This window comes from Erythrolamprus reginae, chromosome 2 (assembly GCF_031021105.1).
Source record: "Erythrolamprus reginae isolate rEryReg1 chromosome 2, rEryReg1.hap1, whole genome shotgun sequence".
NCBI lineage: Eukaryota > Metazoa > Chordata > Lepidosauria > Squamata > Dipsadidae > Erythrolamprus > Erythrolamprus reginae.
In genome coordinates this window covers 1793491-1815401 of record NC_091951.1, presented here as the reverse complement: position 1 = coordinate 1815401, position 21911 = coordinate 1793491, and the positions used below count along the sequence as shown (strand labels likewise).

The 21911-nt window shown below is 44.5% G+C and overlaps 1 pseudogene; it reads right to left on the bottom strand.

The window, feature by feature from the left end:
- The window catches only part of LOC139162983 (zinc finger protein 107-like), a 37953-nt pseudogene that overhangs the window by 4289 nt on the left and 11753 nt on the right, over positions 1 to 21911 (bottom strand).

The window sequence follows — 21911 nt, the reverse complement described above, 5'->3', positions numbered from 1 at the left end:
GTAAGGAAAGGGGGATCTTGGGGAAAGGGAGAATGGAGGCAGATGGAGGCTGAGGAGATCAGGCAGATCCCAAGATCACCTCAGAGCTTTGGGCAGGATCCCTCTTGATCCCCTCCTTCAACAAATTCTCTGAGTGGCACAATTCTTAGATGGATTAATGGGAGGTGTGGGTGTCTGGGTGAGTCCCCCAAGAGGGTCCTTAAAAGGTCTGCCCCAACTTTTGCTAACAGTTTGGCTCCTTGTTGAAGGACTGTTTTTAATAACTATTAATTCTATAATGCTGAAGAACATTTAATTCGTTATTTGAAAATTAAAGCTGGGATCTAATCTGGTTGCCACATACACAAAGAACAACATTTGTTACTCATTTGTTACATTTGGAATAGTGTTCAGTTCTGGAGACCTCACCTACAAAAAGATATTGACAAAATTGAACGGGTCCAAAGACGGGCTACAAGAATGGTGGAAGGTCTTAAGCATAAAACGTATCAGGAAAGACTTCATGGACTCAATCTGTATAGTCTGCAGGACAGAAGGAAAAGGGGGGACATGATCGAAACATTTAAATACGTTAAAGGGTTAAATAAAGTCCAGGAGGGAAGTGTTTTTAATAGGAAAGTGAACACAAGAACAAGGGGACACAATCTGAAGTTAGTTGGGAGAAAGATCAAAAGCAACATGAGGAAATATTATTTCACTGAAAGAGTAGTAGATCCTTGGAACTAACTTCCAGCAGACGTGGTTGGTAAATCCACAGTAACTGAATTTAAACATGCCTGGGATAAACATATATCCATCCTAAGATAAAATACAGGAAATAGTATAAGGGCAGACTAGATGGACCATGAGGTCTTTTTCTGCCGTCAGTCTTCTATGTTTCTATTCAATGGAGACTCTTTATCTTTCCTCATCTAAAAAATTCTATACATTTTATACGATAACAAGAAGTTTTACATATGGATGATTATAAGCATTGTTGTGTTTGTACCTATGTATTATTTTATTTTATGGGAGAGAAAAAAAAATTGTACCAGTAAGAACATAATTTCCAGTGTGAGTTTTGTTTTGTTTTTCATAATAAGCCCATTTGCATCTTGGAAGTGTTGTTTTTACTTATAAAGCTCTACAGGGCTTAGGACCACATTAGTTGCGGGACTTTCTTCTGCCTCGCACAACCCAGCGACCAATCAGATGCCACAGAGTTGGCTGGAGGCCGGCAGCTCGGCCCCGGGGATGAGTGGGGTGCGTGGCATCCAGCCGGTGGAGGAGCACATGGGGCAGCGGATATTGGGGTGGGGGCTGATGGAGCCGAGTCCTGTCCACTGCCCTGCGCGCTCCTCTGCTAGCTGGATGCCACGCGCCCCACTCATCCCCGGGGCTGAGCTGCCGGCCTGCAGCTGATGAGTGCCGGGCGGCCTTGTGGACAGCTGCCACCGCTGCTGGGGCAGTTCCAGTAGGGACCCTGGGAGGAACGCCCGGAAAGCCCGCCACCAGGCAGTTGAAGCGGGGCGCACAGCAGCAGCTTCCAAGAAGTGGGCGAGCGTCCCCTCAACGTATCCAGCCAGTGAAGGAGCCCGCAGGGCAGCTTCAATCATACGGCGGGATGGGGCTCGGCTCCATCAGTCCCCACCTTAATTTCCCACCTTCGGGGGCATCTTTGGCAGGGCGGAGTGGTCGGTGAAGGCACTCCAAGCAGAGGGCGCCAGCTGCAGAATTCCCAACCTAAGGCAGCTTTCCTCAGGGTGCCTTTGCCGACCACTGTGCCCTCCCGAGGGGTCCCGAAGGCAGGAGATTGGGGTGGGGGCTGATGGAGCCGCACCCCGTCCTGTCGGATGATCGAACCCGCCCTACAGGCTCCTCTGCCGGCTGGATGGATTGCGGTGATGCCCGCCCACTTCTCCAAAGCTGCTGCGACGCGCCCCTCATCCCTGGGGCCGAGCGACTGGCAGGTAGCCTTGGGGATAGCCCCTGTGGCTGCTGACCTTGCCCCACATCCGGCGTATAAGAGGCACCCGTTTTTTGACGGATCTTTTTGAGATAAAAAGGTGCGTCTTATACACCAAAAATACGGTAAGTGGAAATTGAAAAGTTTCAATTTGACATTTTATTGAAAACATCTTCAACTCATATAGATTACTTTTAATTTTTTCAGCCTTTCAGTCTTCCGAGACCGCTAAAATGAGGACCCAGATTGAGGAGGACAAAATGCTCTTTACATGGGGCTACCTTTGAAAAGTGTTCGGAAACTTCAGATCGTGCAGAATGCAGCTGTGAGAGCAATCATGGGCTTTCCTAAATACGCCCATGTCACACCAACACTCCGCAGTCTGCATTGGTTGCCGATCAGTTTCCGGTCACAATTCAAAGTGTTGGTTATGACCTATAAAGCCCTTCATGGCACCGGACCAGATTATCTCAGGGACCGCCTTCTGCTGCACGAATCCCAGCGACCAGTTAGGTCCCACAGAGTGGGCCTTCTCCGGGTCCCGTCAACTAAACAATGTCATCTGGCGGGACCCAGGGGAAGAGCATTCTCTGTGGCGTCCCCGACCCTCTGGAACTAACTCCCCCCAGAGATTAGAACTGCCCCCACCCTCCTTGCCTTTCCTAAAGTTCTTAAGACCCATCTCTGCCGTCAGGCATGGGGGGAATTGACACATCTCCCCCGGACCTATACAGTTTATACATGGTATGTTTGTGTGTATGTTTGCTTTTAATAATGGGGTTTTTAGCATTTTTTAAATTATTAGATTTGTTCTTACATTGTTCTTGTTATTGTTGTGAGCCGCCCCGAGTCTACGGAGAGGGGCGGCATACAAATCTAATAATAAACAATAATAATAATAATAATAATAATAATAATAATAATAATGCTGACTTTGTAAAGAAGCTCAGGGATATAGTGGTAAAGCATTGTGGTGTAGTATATAAATCTAAATGGAATTGCGATTGGTATATTGTTTCTATTGAGCATGGATCTTCTTATGAGAAGATAGATGACCATTCTGAGCAAAGGTCTTTCCACACTCCATGCTTTTATATGGCTTCTCACCTGCGTGGATCCTCCTTTTGTGGGAAATAAAATTATCTTTTCGTGCAAAGGTCTTTCCACACTCCATGCATTTATATGGCTTCTCCCCTGTGTGGATCCTTTTATGGGAAGTAAGTAAACCACTCTGAGCAAAGGTCTTTCCACACTCCATGCATTTATACGGCTTCTCCCCTGTGTGGATCTTCTTATGGGAAGTAAGATGACTGCTTTGAACAAAGGTCTTTCCACACACTACACACTTATACGGCTTCTCCCCTGTGTGGATCATCTTATGGGAAGTAAGCGCACAGCTCTGGGCAAAAGTCTTTCCACACTCCATGCATTTATAAGGCTTCTCCCCTGTGTGGATCATTTTATGGGAAGTAAGGGCACTGCTTTGAGCAAAGGTCTTTCCACACTCTGTGCATTTATAAGGTTTCTCCCCTGTGTGGATCCTTTTGTGGGAAATAAGATTACTAATGTGAGCAAAGGTCTTTCCACACTCCATGCATTTATATGGCTTCTCCCCTGTGTGGATCATCTTATGGGAAGTAAGTGCACTGTTTTGAGCAAAGGTCTTTCCACATTCCATGCATTCATATGGCTTCTCCCCTGTGTGGAGCTTTTTATGGCGAATAAGAGGACTTTTGTTACCAAAGGTCATTCCACAGTCCATACATTTAAACGGCTTCTCCCCTGTGTGGATCCTCTTATGGGAAATAAAAGCATCCCTTCGAGCAAAGGTCTTTCCACACTCAATACATTTATATGGCTCCTCTTTTGTGTCAATCGCTTCTTGAGATGTAACGGAGTTATTTCCAAGAGAAAGAATGGCTGTCCCATTGTAATTTTGTCCATTGTGTCTTCTTATAGCATCTTCTCCTGTGTTTTGGGTTAAATAGTGTTAATTTATTTGTACTTTAGCTTTGATTAGCTTCACACTTTTCCCAATATATTTTTTCTTTCCATGCTCAAAGTGGTGTGATATAGACATGATGATTTCTATATTCATAAGTCCTGAAAGCTTTGAAAATATCTAGAAAATATATTTCTTTACAATTATCTACCTACATTGACTCTTTTCTTCCTTTGAGCATCAGAAGACCAGATCTTTTCCTTTTCCCTCTCGGAGGATTATATCTTATAATACTGGTCCTTCAAAAAAACCCAAAAAAACTATAATCTGTCTTCCTAAAGTCTGATTGGTGACTAACAAACTTACCCAGAGAGACCACGTTCCTATGGTTTTCAAGCATGACTTCCGAATGCAGCGCTTTCTGGTCAGGCTCCAGCTGAGACCATTCCTCCTCAGAGAAAGACACAGCCACCTCCTCGAAGGACACAAGACTCTCCTGAATACGAAAAAAAGAAAAGAAAAAAGAACAGAACAGGAGGATTCACAAGATGTTTATTTCATCATTCATTTAGACAAGACGATGGAAAAGAAACTCATCAAATTTGCAGACAAGACCAAATTGACAGGAATAAAAGCCCTCTAAAAGCTAAGCTCAAGATACAGAAGAATTAACAGATTGGGTCCCATCTAACAAAACAAAATCAACAGTGAGAATTGTAAGATTTTACAATATGATTATTATAAGAATTGGAAGGACCTTGTAGGTGATCTAGTCCAACTCCCCACTCAAGCAGGAGTTGCTACACTATTTTGGACAAAGGGCAGTCCAATCTCCCTTTGAAAGTCCTAATTAAGACGCAAATTCAATTCAATTTATTAGAAATTATTTTGTAGCCCAAAGTACATGATTATATGCTCAACCAAAAAATAAATAAATAATGAGTTCCTTCCAAAGTACATGATTATATGCTCAACACGGCCATTCCCTTTCAAATTTAATGCGGGAGTGGTTTTTGCTTTTATATATATAGATACAATTTGTTTATTTTTGAACTACAGGTTATAAATGAGGCTTTGAAAAAATGGTAATGTGGCAATGTATTTAGTTATTTTTCATTAGTCTTGCACAATTCTGAGTCAAGGAATTACCAATAAATAAAGAAATAATAAGTTTCTGCCAATATATGTTATACCTATTTCTTCAAGGACGTTTTAAAAACTGCTTCTTATAAACTCAAAGTTGCAGGAATACCTAGGAGAACAAGATAACCAGAGGAAGATATGCTGGCTGGCCACAACTTGAACCTATTATTCTGCTCTCTATGTTGTGGAAGAACACAAAACCAATCCAGGCCAAACAAGGGAGGGAAATAGAAGGAGAGAGCACTCTGCACACCCGCTTCATGGCACTGGACCAGATTATCTCAGGGACCACCTTTTGCTGCACGAATCCCAGCGACCAGTTAGGTCCCACAGAGTGGGTCTTCTCCGGGTCCCGTCAACTAAACAATGCCGCTTGGCGGGACCCAGGGGAAGAGCTTTCTCTGTGGTGGCCCCGGCCCTCTGGAACCAACTCCCCCCAGAAATTAGAATTGCCCCCACCCTCCTTGCCTTTCGTAAGCTTCTTAAAACCCACCTCTGCCGCCAGGCATGAGGGAACTGAGATATTCTTTCCCCCTAGGCCTTTACAATTTTATGCATGGTATGTCTTTCTGTATGTTTGTTTTTTTATATTAATGGGTTTTTAATCATTTTTAGTATTGGATTATTATTGTACGCTGTCTTATTATTGCTGTTAGCCGCCCCGAGTCTCCGGAGAGGGGCGGCATACAAATCCAATAAATAAATAAATAAATAAATTTCCTGAGAGGAGAGGAGAAATCTAATAGCTTTTCCCTTTCTTACTTGATTTGGAGGTTCAACCGTGGCTTGATCATTGTCATAATAACCAGAAAGCTTCATTCTTTGTGTCTCTGTAAGGAATAAATAATTTCAAAATGCATAATTAACAAAATAGGAGGAGGTATTCTATAGAAGAGAAGAGAGAATAAACATGGTTTTTTTAAACTATTTTAAATTTTAAATTGTATATTATTAGAGTTGTTATGAATTGTTTTATTGTGTTGTGAGCCGCCCCGAGTCCACAGAAAGGGGCGGCATACAAACCTAATAAATAAATAAATAAATAAGACAGATGGGTCATCAGAGGATCTTTCATTACCTTCTGTGGTGTCCTGATTTGCATCTTCAAAAGAGGTCCTCCTGAAAAATATCTCCTGAGAGGGATTTGATGGAGTCTTCTTTTCCTCAGGATCTCTGATCTCCACAGTGCAACACTTCAAATAGGAGGAAGGATAAAGAAAGGAGAAGTAATATGTCACATGAGATAAAGTGGATTACCAGATTCAGAACAAACTCTTAAAATCCACAATATCCATCTATGAGCCACCAATATCCATCTATGAGGTTGAGTGAGAAAACAGAACAATGTCCTACATGAATTGGTGAATTGCCATATGTGATGAATGCCAGAGAGGCTTGGGAAGGAGGGCTGAAATATTTAAATATGTTCTCTATTCCCTTCTGGGCTCTCTAAAGTGTCTTACCTGCAACTGGACCTGCCCCTTCTGCTCCTCCACCTGGCTCAGGAGGAGGCCTTCCGCCAGGGCCACCGCCTGGGAGCTGGTCTCTGCTCCACACTCCCGCACCCAGCCCTCCATCTCTGGGGGCAGGTGAGCCAGGAACTGCTCCAGAACCACCAGGTCCAGCATCTGGGCTTTGGTGTGCTTCTCTGGCCTCAACCACTGCCTGCAAAAGTCGTGGAGTCGGCTGCAAAGTCCTCGGGGACCGTCAGCCTCCTGGTATTGGATGAAGTTCCAGGGCTGAACTTCTGAAGGGAGGATGGATGCTTCCTCCAGGATCTTCTGCCCGGGTCTTGTCCAGAGCTCCCACCCCTTGTCAGGCTGAGCAGCTGCAGGGCCTTTTCCGCTTCCCTCCTTTGCAACAGGTGGTGTCTCCATCCTTTCTCTCTCCTGCAGAGCAACTCCAAAGGGGTCCAAGGACTCTTGTGGGTCTCCAGATGCCTTTTCCTTCACCGGACTATTTCTGGGAACACAGGATGGATAACTCCAGTGATTCCGATCTTTTTTTTCCCCTTAGGAGAAAATTGTGCCTGGCAAAGACCACAAATGGCTTCCGGTTTCTGTCTCTGAGATGGAAGGAATAACAAAGGCCCAGAATTAGAAAATGGAATTCAGCCCCTGAGCGACCTTCACCCAACCTGCCTGGAGCTCCAAGAGGCTCATTCCAACACAGGGCCCAGGGCCCCCGAGCAGGGCCGGGAAGGAGGCAACTGGAGAGCCCGCTCCACTTTTTTGCCTCTACGAGAGAGGATCGGACTCTCGGGGAGCTAGGTGCGAATTCTGACTCCTCCTCCTCCTCCTCCTCGCCCGCCTTCTCTCCTGATGCAAGGCCCACCCTCCCCAACCCCCTACTTCCCAGCTTCTTCCGCTTCCCCCTGCTGGGAGAGGTCGGCTGGGGAGCAAGGGAACCGGAAACAGCCCCTCTTCACCTGGGGCACGTCTCGTTCCCCTCCTGCCGGGCCTTCCGTCTCATGCGAGCACCAGGGGTTAAAGAGAGCGAGTGTGGCGTCCTAGACTGGCAAGTCTCAATGTTGTTATTTCCTTCGCCCTCCGGTGAGGAGGCGCCTGGAGTTTCCTTCCCTTGGCAGAGGGCGCCTCCTGGTGGGTTATTATCCCAGTTCCAACAACCGTTTTTGAAATCTTTCCATCTCCGTCGTTGTTGCTCCTCTCTGCACTTTTTCTAGAGATCTGCTTTATTTGCTTATTTAATATAGAGAACACAAAGAAAAATAAGAAGTTGGGGGCAGAAGAAGGGAGGGGAAGAGAAAGCCTGAGGTACAAGAGGGGAAAAAAGGGGGAGGGAAAGACGTTGGCTTCTTTTTACCTCAGTGCAAGATAAATTTAAAAAAAACTAAAAACCATTTAGTCTTAGCTTTGTTTCTACCGGAGTGGATCTGCGCTCTGATTGGTTGCTGAGGGTGGAAAGGGGGCGTTTCCCTTTCCCCCGCCTTTTTCTTCTGGGCGCTGTTTGAGATTTACCTCAGGATGTTCCCGGCTGTCTTCTCTGCTTCGAATGTTAAATACATTTATATTGATATAAAACTACAAGTTTGTATGTGTGTCTCCCTCTTCCTTTGGACAGCAGCTGCATATTTCCTCCACATTAAACCTCTTCAGTTGCCAATCGTGGGTTTCCACTCCCCACCTCCCATAATCCTCCCATTGCTCTATGGGGGCCTGGAAGGGAGGGGGAATGGAGGGTGGAGGATCTGGGGGATTCTGATTTGCTCCTCCCAAACTGCCCCCCCTTGTGAGGGGAACTGGGGACCCTCTCTTTGAGAGGCTCTTGGGGGGGCTGTCTTTTGGGGGAGGGAGATAGGAAACGGGTGTGATCCCTGAGAATCCTTCAAAGGCTGGGAGTTGGGGTGAAGTTTGGGGGCAAGAAGAAAAGTTGGGGTGACCTATGGAAGGTGGGGGCTGAAGGGCTGGGAGAACCCAGAAATGTCAGTTTATATGTCCTCATTGTACCCCTCTGCGCGTTCCCCCCTCCCAATGAAAGGGAGATGTGGATATTAGCTTCCCTCCAGTCTAGAAAGTTCCTTCATCCCCTTCGCCATCCTTCAGGTCGCTTTAGATCCAGCTTTCCCTGCAGAGAGTAGATCTACTGGATCAGTTAGGCTTCTGCCTGCCTTTCCCCAACTTCCTCCCCTTTTCTTCCCTCCCCCTCTTTTTTTCCTCCCCTCCCCTTTTCTTGAAAGTGAAACCAAAGTGAGAGGGAAATGAAGTTTTAGATGCTAATTCCAAGCTCAAATCTCATGGGAATCAACCAATTTGGAAGAAAAAAGGGGAACTTAGGGACACACTGTGTGTTTGAGACTATTGTTCATTTTCCTTTTCCAGTTATTAAATCGAATATTTTAAAAGTGTTCAAAAGAAACAGACCTCGCATTTGTCAATTAGATAGATCTGTTGTTTTAGAAATGGTTGGTTACAAAGTAGTGTGTAAAATTAAAAAAATTGAGGCTGTAATATTGGGGTTTTTTTTTTTTTTGTTATTTTGCACTGGCTAAAAAAACCAGAAGTCAAAGCTCCCCCCCTCCCTTTCCCCCCATTTAACCTCAGAATTATTCCCTCTCTTTTCTCCTTCCCCTAACTTCGTATTTCTGTTTTTCTTTGGGCTTAATATATTAAATTATCAAGAACAGACGTAATAAAAGTGGAGGTGAAATTGCACTAATATAAAAAAATAACCAAACCACTCTTGAAAAGCAACAGAAGAAAGCCGAAAACATGCATTTGGGTCAGAAAGATTCTTCCTTATTTCCAGGTTGAATCTCTCCTTATTTTATTTATTTATTCATTTATTGGATTTGTATGCCGCCCCTCTCCGGAGACTTGCTCAGCCTCCATCCGTTGCTTCTTGTCTGACCCTCTGGTGCTTTGGAAAACAGTGTGACCCCCTCCTCACTGTGGTAGCCCCTCAAGTATTTGAAGACTGCTATTATGTGTGCCCCCCCCCCCGACCTCCTCTTCACTAGACTATCCATGCCCAGTTCCTGCAACCTTTCCTCCTATGTTTTGGTTTCCAATTCCTTTATCATTCTGGTTGCTGTCTTCTGTACTTTTTCCAGAGTTTCAATGTCTTTTTGTAGTGTGGAGCCAAAAATTGAATGCAGTAGTCTAGGTGTGGTCTGACTAGGGCAGTGTTTCCCAGCCTTGGTCACTTGAAGGTTTCTGGGAGTTGAAGTTGTCTTCAAGTGGCCAAGGTTGGGAAACACTGGACTAGGGTATTATAGAGTGGTATTAGTACTTCCTTAGTCCTAGACTGTATCCCTCTGTTGATGCAGCTCAAGATTATGCAGGGTTTTTTAGCCACCGCACATTGTTGGCTCATGTTTAGTTGGTTGTCCACCAAGACTCCTGATCTCTCTGACACTTGTTTTGAGTGTGGTTTCACTCAGTTTGTGGATATATATTGCGTTTTTCTTATCTACGTGTAGGATTTTACTTTTCTCAGATTTTTTTCTTGTATGTTTTTTTTTAATAGAGCAATTAAAGACTTTAAGAAACCTCCAATAACATTTAGAAGAGGTTCAGATGAAGGAGAGGAGAAACTCACCTGCAGGTGGATAGATGGGAGTTTCTGGAAGGAGAAAATAGAAACATAGAAGTCTGACGGCAGAAAAAGACCTCATGGTCCATCTAGTCTGCCCTTATACTATTTTCCGTATTTTATCTTAGGATGGATATATGTTTATCCCAGGCATATTTAAATTCAGTTACTGTGGATTTACCAACCATGTCTGCTGGAAGTTTGTTCCAAGGATCTACTACTCTTTCAGTAAAATAATATTTTCTCATGTTGCTTTTGATCTTTCCCCCAACTAACTTCAGATTGTGTCCCCTTGTTCTTGTGTTCACTTTCCTATTAAAAACACTTCACTCCTGGACCTTATTTAACCCTTTAATATATTTAAATGTTTCGATCATGTTCCCCCTTTTCCTTCTGTCCTCCAGACTATACACATTGAGTTCATGAAGTCTTTCCTGATACGTGTTATTCCTTAAAACCTTCCACCATTCTTGCAGCCCGTCTTTGGACCCCTTCAATTTTGTCAATATGTTTTTCTAGATGAGGTCTCCAGAACTGGACACAGTATTCCAAATGTGGTCTCATCAGCACTCTATATAGCGGGATCATAATCTCCCTCTTCCTGTTTGTTATACCTCTAGCTATGCAGCCAAGCATCCTACTTGCTTTTCCTACCGCCTGACTGCACTGTTGAGCCAATCAGGACCATTCATGGGCTAGATAACTCAGAGGGAGCCCCCTCCCCATTGATAGCCCATTATAGGTTGCACAATCTTCCCTTAATGAACCGCCAAGAATAGAAGTTCCCCAAAATATTTCTAAAGGGGACCCTCATGTCCACCTGCTAGAGCCCGCCCCTTATCCTCCAGCCTCTCAGACTCACCCCATCTCATCTGAGTAGGAGGATAAGGCCAACATTCCCCCAAGAGGGTCCATTCTGGCTCTCCCTACAAAGAGGGTCTCTCCCCTGTCTCAGGGCAGCACAGGGTGCCCAGAAGAGGAGCGGATATAGGGGAGGGGCTTAGCCCACTGGACAATGATGGGGCCCTTCAGGTTGGCATGTTCCACCTGGCAAGCATAGAGGTCCACCCGCTGGGTTTGGGTTTCCAGCATCCACATGGGGAGCTGGTGGGTCCAGTCTCCATTCAGAGGTCCTACCCAAGGGCCACACCCTCCCTCTCCGGCTGCCGTTTTTTCAGCCATTGGATCTCAATCTCCACAGAATAAAAGCCCATCATGGTGCAGAAGGAGAGGGAGACACATGAGAGGCACAGAAGGACCCAGAAAGGAAGACCAAGCAGGTTAATTCAGATGTTGCCTGGGATTGACCAGAGCCCTGGCAACCCTGATTGCAAGCCTGTGCCAGAGCTATGCCAAGATTCTTGCTGAGGGGGAGATTTGTGGGAATGCAGAGGGAGACCCCTACCCCCGAATCAGTCTCTCCCTGCATCTGGCCAGCCTCCTTCTAACCAAAGGAACCGGAGATAAAGTTGGGGAAGGAGGTGGGGAGGGGTCCCAGTCCCAGATAGCAGCTTGCCTGGGATGGGGGGCAGCAGGGAGTGGGGAAGGAATGGGGGAGATCTTGGGGAAAGTGGGGGCAGATGGAGGCTGAGGAGATCAGGCAGATCCCAAGATCACCGCAGAGCTTTGGATGGGATCCTTCTTGATCTCCTTCTTCACCAAATCTCTAAATGGCACAATTTTTAGATGGATTGATGGGGGTGGGGGTGTCTGGATGAGTCCACCAAGAGGTCCCAGAATACTTTGCCAACAGTGTTGCTCTCTGTTGAGGGACTGTTTTAATAACTGTGAATTCTATAATCCTGAAGAACATTTAATTGGTTATTTGCAAATTAAAGCTGGGATCAAATCTGGTTGCTACCTAGACAAAGAACAACATTTATAGTGTGGGTTTTGTTATATCTTTCATAATAAGTTCATTTGCATCTAGGGACATTAAAAATCTTTGTGGACTAACTAAAAAAAAGGCAGTGGTTTTACAAAGTGGAAATCGTGACTATGTTCAGCAAGAAATTCAAATTCTGGGTCAGCAAAAATATTTCAGCAAGAAAATGGATGGAGCATTTTTAAATAACTTTCAATTTGACATTTTATTGAAAGCAATTTCAACTCCTATAGATCAGTGTTTCCCAACCTTTTTTGAGCCGCGGCACATTATTCATATTTTCAAAATCCTGGGGAACATTGAGCGGGGAAGGGGGGGGGCTAAAAAAAAGTTTGGACAAAAAAAAAATCTCTTTTCCTCCCTTTCACTCTATTTCTCCCTCACTCTTTCTCTCCCTTCCTTCCCTTCTTTCTCTCTCCATCCCTCTTCCTTCCTCTTTTTTGCTCTTTCTCTCTCCCTCCTTCTCTCCATGTCTTTCTCTCTCCCTCCTTCCCCCTCTCTTGCTCTCTTGCTTTTTTTCTCTCTCTTGCTCTCTCTCTGTGTCTATCTCTCTCTCTCTTGCTATCTCTTTCTCTTGCTATCTCTCTTTCTTTCTCTCTCCTTCTCTCTCATTACACCATGCCGACAACAGCGGCATCGGGCAGTAGCCAGGGATGGTGGCAGAGTGGTTGACTGTGAGCGGCAGCCCTGACGGCGGCGGCTGAACGTGTTGCTGCACGCCGTATACGCTGGCACTGCGCTGGTCATGGGCGTATGGCTGGCACCTCCAGCCCAGCCAGTGAGCCAGTGCCAGCCACGCAGCGCCAGCATGTATGCCGTCCAGCAGCACGTCCAACTGCCACCGTTGGTGCCTCCACCTTGGAGCTCCCTCTCGCCATCATCTCCCCACGACTGCCTGGGGCCGCTGCAGCCAGCACCCTCCCGCTCCCACTGCCAGTGCCCTCCCACCGGGCCCCAAAGGACATTGGTTGCTGCCCCCGCCAGGGAATCTCCAGCTGGGCAGGGCACTGCCGGTGCCTCCGCCCTTGCCACCACCACCCCCTGGCTACTACCTGGTGCCACTGCTAATGGAGCCCTCTTGCTCTCGCTGCCGGTGCCCTCCCGCTGGACTCCAAAGGACACTTGCCGCCGATGCCAGGGAAGCTGCAGCTGGGCGGGGCGCTGCCGGTGCCTCCGACCTGGAGCTCCCACTCGCAGCTACCCCCGGCTACTGCCCGATGCCACTGTTGCCGGCGCTCTCCTGCTGGGCCCCAAAGAAGGAAGGCGGGGAAAAAAGCTCGAAGAATGAAGCTCTCCTTTTCCCCGCCTTCCTTCTTTGGGGCCCAGCAGGAGAGCGCCGGCAACAGCAGCATCGGGCAGTAGCCGTGGGCATAGTTCCCTCTAAGCTGAGCAGTGAGCAATCGCTCACTTAAAAATCATCATCAACTCAGAGTTTTCCAAACCTGCCCAGAAACCGAGAGGGAAAGAGTGAGAGGGAAGGAGAGAGAGAGGAAGAAAGAGAAACAGATAGAAAAAAGAGAGGAAGGAAAAGAGAAAGAAAAAGAATGGGAGTAAGGAAGAGAGAAAGAAAATCAAAATCTAGTTTGAAACTAGCTCAACTATTTAAGTGGCATTTTGATATTGATAGAGTTGCCCTATTATGAGCTCACTGTTATAGACACACAGTACAGTACTGTATTTTATTTTGAAATTCTCTGAGGCAAAACAGGGTGGGTTTTTTGTTTGTTTGTTTATTTATTTATTATTTCTGTGCCGCCCAGTCCCGAAGGGATTGCCATTCAGACACTATACTTTTCCGCCCACCCCCCCAAAAAATTAGAGGGAACACTGGCCGTGGGTAGCTGCGAGTGGGAGCTCCAGGTCGGAGGCACCGGCAGCGCCCCGCCCAGCTGCAGCTTCCCTAGGAACTTCGCGGCACACCTGACCACTGGTTGGGAAACGCTGCTATAGATTACTTTTAGCAGTTGGTTCAGCTTTTCAATCTTCTGAAGTCGCTACAGTGAGGATCCAGGTTGCTAGGGACAATATGATGACTTTGTAAACTGCTCAGAGATAGCGGTACTGTATAGCATTGTGGAATAATATATATAAATCTAAGTGGAATTGATATTGCTATATAGTTTCTCCCGAGAATGGATCCTTTTATGAGAAGATAAAGTACCGTTCTGAGCAAAGGTCTTTCCACACTCCATTTATTTATTTTATTTATTTAATTATTTAGATTTGTATGCCGCCCCTCTCCGAAGACTCGCATTTATGCATTTATATCGCTTCTCCCATGTGGATCCTCTTATGGGAAGTAAGTGCACTGCTACAAGCAAAGATCTTTCAACAATCCATGCATTTTAATGGCTTCTCCCCTGTGTGAATCATCTAATGGGAAGTAAGTGTACCACTCTGAGCAAAGGTCTTTCCACATTCCATGCATTCATATGGCTTCTCCCCTGTGTGGATCATATTATGGGAAGTAAGTACAATATTATAAGCAAAAGTCTTTCCACACTCCATGCATTTATACAGCTTCTCCCGTGTGGATCATTTGATGGGTATTAAGTGCACCACTCTGAGCAAAGGTCTTTCCACACTCCATGCATTTATACGGCTTCTCCCCTGTGTGGATCCTTTTGTGGGTATTAAGTGCACCACTCTGAGCAAAGGTCTTTCCACACTCCATGCATTCATACGGCTTCTCTCCTGTGTGGATCCTTTTGTGGGAAATAAAATTACTACTGTGAGCAAAGGTCTTTCCACACTCAATGCATTCATATGGCTTCTCCCCTGTGTGGATCCTTTTATGGGAAGTAAGATCATTGTTCCGAGCAAAGGTCCTTTCACACTCAATGCATTTATATGGCTTCTCTGCTGTGTGGATTCTTTTATGGGAAATAAGATCATTGTTCCGAGCAAAGGTCCTTCCACACTCCATGCATTTATACGGCTTCTCCCCCGTGTGGATCCTTTTATGGGAACTAAGTGAACTGCTCTGAGCAAAAGTCTTTCCACACTCCATGCATTTATATGGCTTCTCCCCTTTGTGGATCATCTTATGGGAAGTAAAATATTTGCTATGAGCAAAGGTCTTTCCACACTCCATGCATTTATACTGCTTATCCCCTGTGTGGATTATCCTATGTGTATTAAGTGCACTGCTCTGAGCAAAGGTCTTTCCACACTCCATGCATTCATATGGCTTCTCACCTGTGTGGATCCTTTGGTGGGAAATCACTTGATATCTTCGAGCAAAGGTCTTTCCACACTCCATGCATTTATATGGTTTCTGCCCTGTGTGGATCTTTTTGTGGGAAATAAAATTACTACTGTGAGCAAAGGTCTTTCCACACTCAATGCATTTATACGGCTTCTCCCCTGTGTGTATCCTTTTATGGGAAGTAAGATCATTGCTCTGAGCAAAGGTCTTTCCACACTGAATACATTCATATGGCTTCTCCCCTGTGTGGATCCTTTTATGGGAAGTAAGTGTACTACTTTGAGCAAAGGTCTTTCCACACTCCATGCATTCATATGGCTTCTCCCCTGTGTGGATCCTTTTATGGGAACTAAGTGCACTGCTCTGAGCAAAGGTCTTTCCACACTCCATGCATCTATACGGCTTCTCCCCCATGTGGATCATATTATGGGAAATAAAATGACTTCTATGAGCAAACGTCTTTCCATACTCTATGCATTTATGTGGCCCCTCCCCTATGTGGATCCTTTTGTGGATAGTAAGTTGTCCCCTTGTTTGAACACTTTTTCCACATTTCAAACATTTATAAGGCTTCTCTTTTGTGTCGATCGTTTTTTGAGATGCTAGGTAGTTATTTCCAAGAGAAAGAATGGATGTCCTATTGTAGTTTTGTCCATTGTGTCTTCTTATAACATCTTCTCCTATATTTTGGGTTAAATAGTGCCCATTTACTTGTACTTTAGCTTTGATTAGCTTCACACTTTCCGCAATATATTTTTTCTTTATTTTCTCTTGTTGCGCAAGAATGTCTTGCATCGGAGCATCAGTGGAAGATGAGCTTTCCTGATTCCAATTTGTTGACTGGTTTCTCTCAGGGCTTTCCAATTCCATTTGAATTCCAAACTTCTCCGTTCCATCTTTAGGGTTGATGACTTGGAACAGTTCACAGGCATCTTGATTCTCCTGTCCTGTCCTGTTCTTACCTTCAAAGCAAAAGGGAAATGGAAATGATTACACGGTTAAAAGAAAAGATCAAAGTGTAGAAAGTCAAGTGAATTTCCTTCTGAATTTCTCCAAAATTCAATTTTGTTGTATGTTTTCGTGCTCACAGTGGTGTGATATAGACATGATGGTTTCTTTTTCTTTTAAAAAAGTTTTTATTATACAAAGATTAAAAAGCAGACATATAGGATCGTACATATTATATTTTTAATTTCATTATACAGCCTATGGCATCAGCGGTTACCAAATGTTTGTTCTATAATTCGGTTGATCTAAGATCAGATTAATTTGATCTTAATTTTATATATTGGATTGATTCTGGGAACATCCGATTTATTTACCACTATTATCTCTTCTTATATCGACCCAATCGTAAAATTTCTTCCAAATTTCGTAATATTTTGATTCTTCTTTATCCTTAAGTTTTTGGGTTAATTTTTCCATTTCTGCACAGTCATAGATTTTTTTGATCATTTCTCTTTCTGATGGTTTTTCCTCTTTTTTCCAGTTTTGTGCTATTGTGATTCTGATTGCTGTGATAATATGTTGTATTAAATAGTAATAGTCTGTTTTAAGTTTCTGATTTATTATGTCTAGAAGAAAGGTTTCTGGTTTTAGTGTCAATTGCAGTCATTTCAAAGATCCACATTTTAACCTTTTTCCATATTTCTTTTATTTTGGGGTATGTCCACCATAGGTGAAAAAACGTTCCATTTTTATTTCTACACCTCCCACAGTTTGGTTTCAAATTTGGATACATTTTTGCTATTCTGGCTGGTGCCAAGTGCCATCTGTAGAACATTTTTTGCATATTTTCTTTGTATGGAACAGATTTTGTTATTGTGTAATTTTTCCACATTGATTCCCATTGTTCTAAATATATGGTGTGTCCTACATTTTTTGCCCAGCTGATCATGTTTCCTTTAACTATTTCTATTTCCATTTTATAATCAATTAAAAAACTGTATAGCCTAGTTATAAAGTTTTTTTCTTGGCCTAATATCAATTTGTCTAATATAGTATCCTTCTCATGAATTCCGTTATTCTTTTGATCTTTCTGCCATTTTACCTGAATTTGTGTGTATGGCCACCAATCAATAATATTTTGTTTTTCCAGTTGTTGTCTTGTTTTGATATTACCTCTCTCATCTAATATATGATTATAGTTCACTATTTTTTTGATCTGAAGAATGTTTGGAGGTGTAAGTGCTTCCATGGTATTTTAATAAAATGCTCTCTCTTAATCTTTGTCCATGTCATCATTATAGAATCTCTAATTATATGATTTTTAAAATATGTTGGAACTTTATTTTTCTCATTCCATAGGAATCCATGCCACCCTTGTAGAATATCATGTCCCTCTAAAGCTAGTAATCCTTGATTTTTAACCTCTATCCAGTCTTTTATCCAAAGCAGTATTGTTGTTTGATAGTAAATTTCAAAGTCTGGGAGTCCGAATCCACCTTGTTTAGTTTTGTCCTGCAACCATTTAAGTGTTATTGGTAAGATCGTCATTTTGATTGTGGAAATTCTCCCTATGAGTGAAATATGCAATTTGTTCCATCTAATCAGTTGTTCTTCTGTCTTTTTTATTAATGTGTCATAATTATCTTTTTAAATTGTGCTACATCTTTTGGTTAGTATTACGCCTAAATATTTCATTTTCTTTACAATTTGAATCCCTAAATGTTTTTCTAATTCCTGATCTTGTTCTGATTTCATGTTTTTAGTTATAATTTTAGTTTTTTGTTTATTCATTTTTAGACCTGTCACCTCTCCATATTGTTTTATTTCCCTCATTAAGTATTCCCCTGCTTCTATTGGATCATCTATTATAAAGACTAAATCGTCTGAATATGCCTGTACTTTAATTCTTGTTTTCTAACCTTCAAACCTGTGATCTTTGGATTTATTCTTATTTGATTTAATATTCTTTCAACAGATACCCTGTTTCCCCGATAGTAAGACACCCCCGATTGTAAGACGTATCGGGGGTTTCAGGGGGGTTGGCTAATATAAGCCGTACCCCGAAAGTAAGACATATGTCTTACTTTCGGGGAAACACGGGGGTATTGCCGCCTCCCTCTCATCTAGCTGCCTTCCTTTTTTAAGCGGGAAGGGCGCGCTTTCGCTGCCTTCTTCCGGGACCGGGGAGGGGAGCTGTGAGGGAGGCGGCCTGCTGAGGCCCAGCCCGCCGGGGAGTTTGGCTGACAGAGGGACGAAGCCAGACTAATAAGCTTCGGCTCGTTAGAGGGAGCTGTCGGCCGGAGACGGCGGGGCTTGCTGCAGCGAGCAACCTGCTCCTGCCTTCGCTTTCGCCTCCTCAAGAGCCAGTGAAACTTGCCGGCGGAGCCGAGTTAGCCGCAGGGAGGAAAGAGGCGGCGTCGAGGGGTCACGGCGCAGCCTCTCCGCGGCAGTCGAGGTGGGCGAGGGCCCTGCCTTGGCGGCCGCGGGTTACCACCGTTATGAACCGGCGGGCTCCTCAGAAATGGCCCTGCAAGGGAAGCCGCCCGGCCAGAGGTAGGAAAGTCCCCACCCATCCGGGGCGCTTCCTTCCCATTGGCGCTCTCTTCAGATCCTCCTCCCCTTGCTCTGGGTGAGCAGCGCGGCGTGGCGGCGGTGATGGAGGGGGAGGAAGAGGAGGAGAACGAGGGCGGCTGTCGCCCTTGAGGAGGCTGCCCTGGAGCCCTGAGGTTGAACTTGGAAAAGGGCTCATGAGGCTCCTGTCCCGCGGCTGCCCTTCTGGACTCTGGGGAGATGCCGCCTTCGGGAACGCGACCCTTTCAATTTTTTTCCAATATAAGACATACCCCGAAAGTAAGACATAGTGGGGCTTTTGGGGATAAAAAGAAAGTAAGACACTGTCTTACTTTCGGGGAAACACGGTAGTATGTATAATAATGGAGATAACGGACAGCCTTGACGTACCCCTCTCCAAATTTGAAATGATTCTGTTAACTCCCCATTAATCATAATTTTTGCAGATTGCATATGGTATATTGTTTGTATCATTTGCGTAAATTTAGGGCCAAATTTCAGTTTTTGTAATAGTTCAAATATAAATTCCCTTCTCAAATTGTCAAATGCTTTCTGCACGTCTAAGAACATAAGCGCCATTTGTTTCTCGGAGTGTGCCTCATAAAATTCTAATACAGCGTTCCCTCAATTATCGCGGGTTCAAACTTCGCGGAAAGTCTATACCACGGTTTTTCAAAAATATTAATTTAAAAAATACTTTGATGGTTTTTTCCCTATGCCACGGTTTTTCCCATCCGATGATGTCATATGTCATCGCCAAACTTTAGTCTGCCTTTAATAAATATTTTTTTTAATAAACTTTAATAAATAAACATGGTGAGTAATAATCTGAATGGTTGCTAAGGGAATGGGAAATTGCAATTTAGGGGTTTAAAGTGCTAAAGGAAGGCTTGTGATACTGTTCATAGCCAGTGAGGTCTCCAGAACTGAACACAGTATTCCAAATGTGGTCTCATCAGCATTCTATATAAGGGGATCACAATCTCCCTCTTCCTGCTTGTTATACCTCTAGCTATGCAGCCAAGCATCCTACTTGATTTCTCTACCGCCCGACCACACTGTTCACCCATTTTGAGACTGTCAGAAATCACAACCCCAAAATCCTTCTCTTCTGAAGTTTTTGCTAACACAGAACTGCCAATACAATACTAAGACTTTTTCTGCAAATGCACTGAAATAGCCAAAGGAACCAAATGCTCTCCAACATGGTCGCAAGGTACTGTATTTGTTGGACCATAAGACACACCTAGGTTTAGGCAACAAAACAAGAAAAAAAAATATTTTGGCCTCTGCGTGTGATGTCCGAGTTACGTAATCGCTCTATAAGACGCAGACATTTCTGCACTTTTGGAGGTGGGGCGAGGAAGTGCGCCTTATAGTCCTGGCGGGACTCAGGGCGGCTTACAACATGTTAACAGTAGCGCTTTTTAACAGAGCCAGTGTATGTAGGGAAAATTTTGCCACACCTCTGTTTTTCATAGGCAAGTATGAACAATGGCCGTGGTGCTGCACAACGCTCTTATTTCAGGGCTGGGTCTCAAGTACTTGCGGGGACAGGTGGTCATCACTTGGAACAGGCACTAAGTGAAATGTTGTAACTGGAGGATTGCCTGTGCCCTAGGATGCTCTGAGCAACACTGCACAAAGCCTTCATTCTTGAATTGGATTGGGAGAAAACACTTCCATGGGCTGGGTGTGAAAGTTCTGTTCTCACACAATTCTGGAGGTTTCACAGTACAAATGACAACACTCTCTTCTCACATGACCTCCAGAGGACACATAAAAGCACAGCTCAATCTTTCCAGCCTCCACAGGTAAGTTCAAATAGAAATGGAAAAATCCAGATAAAAAATGGCAGAGAAAGCATCTAAGCAAAGAGACTTTGACTCTTTCCTTCATTCAAGCACCAGAAGGCCAGTTCTTTTCCTTATTTGTTTATTTTATTTATTTATTACATTTGTATGCCGCCCCTCTCCGAAGACTCGGGGCGGCTCACATAATAAAAACAATATTCCAGCAAAAACAAATCTATTATTAAAAAGCACATAAAACTCTATCATATTTTAAAAAGCAAACAACATATACATACCCAAACATAAATATATATACAGTAATACCTCGTCTTACGAACCTAATTGGTTCCCGGGGGAAGTTCGTAAGACGAAACGTTTGTAAGACTAAACATTGTTTCCCATAGGAAACAATGTAAAATGAATTAATCCGTGCAACGGAAAAAAAATCCTCAAAAAAACGCCGCCGCCCGGCTGTCACCTTTTGGAACCAGCCGGGCGCTTCTCAGCGGCCTCCCGAACGCCGAACCCGGAAGTTCGGCAAAAGTTCGGGTGGCCGCCGAGAAGCCCCGCTGCCCAGCTGTCACCTTTTGAAACAGCCGGGGGGCTTCTTGGCGGCCTCCCAAACGCTGAACCCGGAAGTTCGGGTTTGGCGTTCGGGTTCAGGAGGCCGCCGAGAAGCCCCCCGGTTGTTTCAAAAGGTGACAGCCGGGCGGCGGGGCTTCTTCGTGGCCTCCTGAACCCGAACTTTTGCCGAACTTCCGGGTTCGGCATTCGGGAGGCCGCCGAGAAGCCCCGCCGCCTGGCTGTCACCTTTTGAAAAAGGCCGGGGGGCTTCTCAGCGGCCTCCCGGACGCCGAACCTGGAAGTTCGGGTTTGGCGTTCGGGTTCAGGACCCGAATAATCTGATTCTTTGAACTCTGATTGGTGACTTGAAAACTCTTACCCAGAGAGACCACCATCTTATGGTTTTCAAGCATGACTTCCGAATGAAGCGCTTTCTGGTCAAGTTCCAGCTGAGACCATTCCTCCTTAGAGAAAGACACAGCCACCTCCTCGAATGATACAAGACTCTCCTGAACATGGAAAAAAGAACAGAACCTGAGGATTTGCAAGATCTTTTCATGTTCATCAATTCATCAATGTTATTGTTGTGAGCCGCCCCAGTCTACGGAGAGGGGCGGCATACAAATCTAACAAATAATAATAATAATAATAATAATAATAATAATAATAATAGACAAGAGGATAGAAGGGGAACTCATCAAATTTGCAGACAAGATCAAATTGACAGGAATGGCAAACTGTTTCACTGGTTTATCGCCCCTAACAGTAAGAGTGATAAACCGGTGGGTACAGTTTGCCACAGGAGGTGTTGGGCTCGCCTTCACTGGAGGTCTTCAAACGGAGACTGGACAGTCATCTTT